The following is a 6,000-nucleotide window of genomic DNA, read 5'->3' as shown; positions in this document are numbered from 1 at the left end:
GACATGATAGGGAAGACACAATCACCTGGTCACAAACTGCTGCTTAGTTTTCAGTCTCCTAAAATTTGCCAAGTCAATAACTTAGAGAAGGTTAAGATTCTTAAAGAGTATTTTTTCCATTTTAAAAGCAACTAATGCTAGTAACTGGAATTTATCTCAGCAGGCGTTAACTGTAAAACCAAGTAGCAGGGCTTGGATACCTTCACTTCAACCGTTTCACTATTGATCATTTTGGCAGCCACACTAAACCAGTGGTTATCAGAAAACGTAGACTATTATTTTAAGTTAAAGTAAGAGCTAATTTTGCTCAGTTTTACTCTATCCTATACATGATCCTATCCTATGATCCTATACAGCCTTCAAAGAGAATCCTGTATCTGTACCTGCCCAATAGAGAAGAGAGGAGAAATGTATCCTCTTCCCAGGCACATTTGCCTTTGCCATGTGAGTCTCAAATATAGAAAAGGGTTGCTCTGGTGTTTGTGCACCAAATAACTCCACTAATAAGATGCTAAAGCCTGCATCTTCTCATCCTTTCGTTACAAGAGTTTGTGTTTCATATTTTCTATTTAAAAATCTGCTGGACCCAAAAAATCTGGGGATTGCATCTGCAAGCAAATATACCATGCTGTCCTACTTGAAAAATTGGAAACAAATCCATCTGAACTATAGCAGGCATTGATAGTCTCGGGAAGACAATCTAAGGGAGCAGCACTACACAGTCCTGGGACACATGCAGAATTCTGACCATACACAAATAGAGATCCTGTCCTTTCTTCCTTCTGATTGTATTTGAGAAAGGTATTACCCTTCTTTCTGTCCATAGTCATGCATCATCCTGTGTTCACACGTCAAGAAACACTTCCCTGTCTTATGCAAGAGTAGAGAAGGAAAACTTGATTTTTAGCACGTAGAAAAATGAACAACTGTTAAATGAAACAGCCTGCAGTGACCTGATTCAAGAAAGCTTCGACAAGTGATAATCTTTCCCACACTTTATAGGTTATTCCCCAAAACACACAAGTGTTCAAAATAGTTTAAAAGCATTCAGAATTGTGAGAGAAGAAGCTGTCCCCTCCTGTGCAGCCATGCTAAAGATTAGAATTCCCAATATAGTCACTGGTTGCAAAAGGGCTCTTAAGCTGCTGTTTCACTGGGTTTATGTCTGAGTGCCACTAATCAAATTAACTGTGATGGCTGCAGTAAGCTGTTTGTAGAAATGAAAGCCCCACCAAAAGAAGTTTCTGTTACAGCTTATGAAGCTGAATTCTGTTAAGCACTAAACACACACTTCATGGAAAATCTTGACTTTTATTCTTTCTGCTGTCCCTCACTAGAGGGTCAACAGTACTTAAATGCTCTTGTTAAGTCTTGCGCAAGCCCAAAATCCCTCTTCCCATCATATAACTGGGGTATTTTTCCCTTGGAAAAAAAAAAACCCACATACTTTTTTTTGTGTGTGTGCTTTAAAAAGTTTTTTTAAAAAAATAAAATTAAAAAACACACAATCAGGAAACTATGATTTAATGAAATACATCATTATAGTATGATGGTCATGTAAAGCTGCAAGCTCATCCCCAGAGTATGGTTAAAAAATAGAAAAGGCAGTGAAGAGACTGTTCCAAAACAGGAAACTAAAAACCAGGCACTTTTGTCCCATCAGATCCCTGTGACTTTCAAAATTAATAGCAGGGCTGGGGGTGTTTATAGAAAGGATTGCTGTGATAAAAGAAAAAAAAAAGCAATAGAGCAGCTACTGAGATGACATAGGAGGCCTCTCACACACAACCACCTGTAGCTACATTAATTCAAGGACACAGGAAGGTAGCAGAGAGCACAATGGTTCACTGATACAAATGGTCTCAACTCTACCAGGCTCTGGAACAGATGTGTGAGGAATAAAGATTTGCAAGCTCTCTGCAAGTTCCCAGATCTTTGCCAGAGCCACTCACAGAGGATCTATAACAGGTTTTCTCTCAGGTCACATTAACCCTTTCATTTTTCTTCCTTGTAAAAAAATCACCACAGTCTTAGCTGAGGAAAGTAATGCACAAAAGTGCTGAAAGGACTTTTAAAAGTTATGAATTCTGCCTCCTCCCTCTGTTTTCCCATTATAAGAAAGTCCAAAAAAGGGTTATACTTTCAAAAAATTTAATACCAAAATATCTGTTCTTAATTTGTATGGGTCAGGCTATGTAGAAAGAAGGAAAGCAAAACTTCCAAGTGTTGTTGGATCCTGTACTCCTTGTTAAATGACTACAGGATAAGAATGCCACTGGGTACCCATCCTGGCACAGCTGGGCAGTGCTAATGAATACCAGAGGTCCTTCCAAATTAGGTTTAAGAACCTTTCTGGCAGGAAGATTTAATTAGGAGTATTAATAATGTCAGAGGTCTCTGTCTTTGAAACTATTCCAATTCTCTTAAATAAATGCATGGTATAATGTTCCTCAGGATTTCCAAGCAGAGGAAATCATGTTTTGATGGTTTCTTTGCATTTATAACCATTTATGGATCCATTAGATGAGAGAAAACTTGGGAGTTTTTCTGAAAGAAATGTCTTGTAGTTTTGAGGACAGTTCTCAAGAAAGATATGGAAAACGAGTAGTTGGATTTTATGCATTAAAATATATTTAATGATAATATCTCACCATCCAGTCAGTCAAATGAATACCGGATTTCACTTTTATAATGCAAAAATGAAGAAACCATTTCATCTTCTCACCAGTCTAGTATCTGACATTCTGATATGTTATCTTTTTTCTATTTTTCTCTCCAGTTTTAGCTTTTAAGGCTGGCTGTGCTAGATTAGTGCACATTTGGAAGTGATTCTCTGTAGACTTCACAAAATTGTAGATTTTTTTCAGCTCAGCACATATTTCTATTAACTGATACTTTACTAGAAGCTTCCCTTTGATCATTTTGTTACATAAAATGGTTCTCTTTCTATCCCTTATGTGAGTACCATACACCTTTTCTATGCTTAGGGAGAGCATACATGTCTTAGGTATTTGCTTCTTTGTGATTCTTGGAAGAATTAATCTGTTATTAAAAATATTAGAAACAGTTGCATTAGGAGAATAGGGTCACTTTCTATTTAAAAGTTCCAAATTGCATTTAGCAAATACAGAAATGGTAATAAGTTGTCATTTAACCAGCTCAAGATATTTTAAAATTTAAATTAAGATAAATATGGGCAACATGAAAATATTTTCACTTTATACATTATGCACCAGATTAGCCCTCAGTGGTCAAGTTATAATCATTGCAAAAGCATAAATACATAAAATGGGACAAAATGGTATTAAAGCTTAGCAGGGAGAAACACAAAATAATAAAAAAAATTCCTGATACAGCTTCCTAGAAACTGAGAATATTCATTTGGCCAGATAACTTTGATAGGCATAATTCTTTTTATTCAGTGTAAATTGTGTCTGATATTAGAGAAAAACCTCTCAGACAGCAGCTTTCAACAAAGCATATCTTAAGCTTCACAGTAGTGACATATTATAATTTTGATGTGCTGACAGCACTGCTTGTATCACACTGATGATACATCAAGAAAGGAAATTCTGAAACAGTGAGAGTATTAGTAAAAATTACTTTTAAAGACCAGCGTAAAGACCAGTCTAATTATACTGCTGAATTCCAGAAAGCTTTTTACAGTGGAGTTAATGGGTCAGATTCTTAGTCACTGTAAACAGTTGTAACTCCACAGGTTTCAGGACATGTTTGCATTCATATGCACAACAGATGTAAAACAGATGTCTTAATATTGTGGTCATATTTTAAGCACAAGCATTTTGCTCATGTAAAATGAGATGTGTTGCAACAGTCATATCTGTACAGAAACCTCACAGACCTCAGTGAAGTCCTGTTCCCAGCTGCTGCTCTGCCTCTGGGATGCCTGTGTCCCAAGAGAGTCTGGCTGTGCTGGGGCAAGGGGGTAACTGCAGCCAGTCCTTAGGGACAGGAGGGGATGGGAGGAAGATGAGGACTCCTCTTTCCCTCTGAGCTTCAATGGCCCCACGCTCTCTGCATAGATCTGACAGCCACAGATACACAAGAGCTGTCAGTGATTCTGTCTGTCTTGTGGCAGGGACTGACATGACCTTTCATAAGAAAATAGGTTCTTATCTTTACCACAAGATTGCTAGGATTTTTAAGAAGAATGTGGCTAGACCTCCATAGATTTTAGCCATATCTGATTTCTTGCCAAAGGGAGATGTGAAATCTCACAAGCCAAGCCTGCAGCAGTAAGGAAAACCTTGGAAAGGACTTTGTTCCCACACATCTCCCAAGGCCTGTAAAAAGCCCAGGGAGACATTCAAAGTTCAGGGACTACCCTTGTCCTTTTTTTCAGCAGCAAGAGGACATGGCTCTGTGGCCCTCAGACTTTGCTGCTGAGCAGGGCAAGCAGCACATATCAGACTGTGACCATGCCTGCCAAGGGAGACAAAGGGGATGTCTGTCTGTCTTCATTTCATTATGTGAGTTGGACCACCCCATGGGGTCAGCAGCACTGTGATTTTTTGTGTGCCTGAATATGAGAACCTGCACAGCTCAAGGATAAGATGAGCAGTCAAGTCCCTGATGAAGTTTCTCCATTTCCATAAGGCTTTGGATCTCCTTAATGTACTGCTGATTAACTGCATTAAAAGCTATGCTCAGCTTATTCAGTGTAAGTGACACTTCTTTTTATCCACAAATAGAAATTGTTTTGCTGCTTCTATGTTTTTGTAAAGTCTTTGCTGCATATTGAGAAGCTGCTCTTGCTATCAAAAGGTATTTCTCTTGCTAGGTGTATAGTTATCTATTGCCAGAGACACTAATTTCATTTTTTTATTAGGGAAATATGTGCATGTTGTTAGAGTAAATAGGCCAGTTTTACTACACAAGTTACACAGGAGACAAACCACACATTAACTGTCCTACTGAGCACTGCAAACAGCTCAGAGCGTTTGGATTTTAGAAGTGACTTTGCTATGATTCTAACGATGCCCTGGTGAGCATTCATTTTCAGGTAGTAACAACCCTTGAAAATGACTCCTTCAGTCTAATTATACTGTTGCTGGATTCCAGAAAGCCTTTCACAGTGGAGTTAATGGGCCAGATTCTTAGTCACTGTAAACAGTTGTAACTCCACAGATTTCAGGACAAGTAATCCAATTTACATGCTGGACCTACCACTCCATTCTGTAAACCCTGCACTCAAGGTTATGTAATAATTAAAAATGAAGGAATAAAAAGCCAAACACACTAACTTGACACAGGAAAAGACTTTGCACTGAGGTGAGGATTAACCAAATCAAGCTCTAAGAGATTAGTTATAACTAGGAGATTAACTCAGTGGAATAAAGCACACTTAGCATAATATTAGAGAACTCTTCAGCACATTTTCAAATAATTCATTTTAAATCTGCAAGTTGCCTCTGAAGGTCCCAAACCTGCAAAGCTCACTTGTGATTTAATGTTATGTACTACCAATAATCCCACTGAAATCAAACTATCCACGCTGCTGACAGGCAAGAAAGCAGTTAAACTGCTAGAAGAATTAGGGTTCTAGCCAGAAGAAAGCTCTCTGGCTTCCACATCTCCTTCAGACTTGACCTATAAACAAACAAGGAACTGTCTGGCACTTAGCTGAGTAGAAATAGCCGTGCTCTTCAGCAGTTATGATTCTACTTCAAAGAAAATCTTCTATTCTTCCTCAAATTAATGCGATTTTCACAAGAAAGCACATAAAAGTCTCAATCTCTATAGATTTATGCTTTTAATGCTCCCCCTAAATGGGAAAAAACTATATAAATCGTAGTTGCCAAAATGAGGTAGAATATGTAATTCCTTTTCATTAATCCTGCTACAGCTCTTGCCTGTAAACTCATTTGAAGCCCGAATTCTGTATCAGCAACACAATGTTAAAGCTGGCTTGAGCCACAGAGCTCTTAGGTATCATTTACCAAAAGGAAAAAATTCATGATGCAATAAAGTTGCTCCAGC

This window comes from Calypte anna, chromosome 9 (genome assembly GCF_003957555.1).
Source record: "Calypte anna isolate BGI_N300 chromosome 9, bCalAnn1_v1.p, whole genome shotgun sequence".
NCBI classification, from domain to species: Eukaryota; Metazoa; Chordata; class Aves; order Apodiformes; family Trochilidae; genus Calypte; species Calypte anna.
This window is presented reverse-complemented; position numbering follows the sequence as displayed.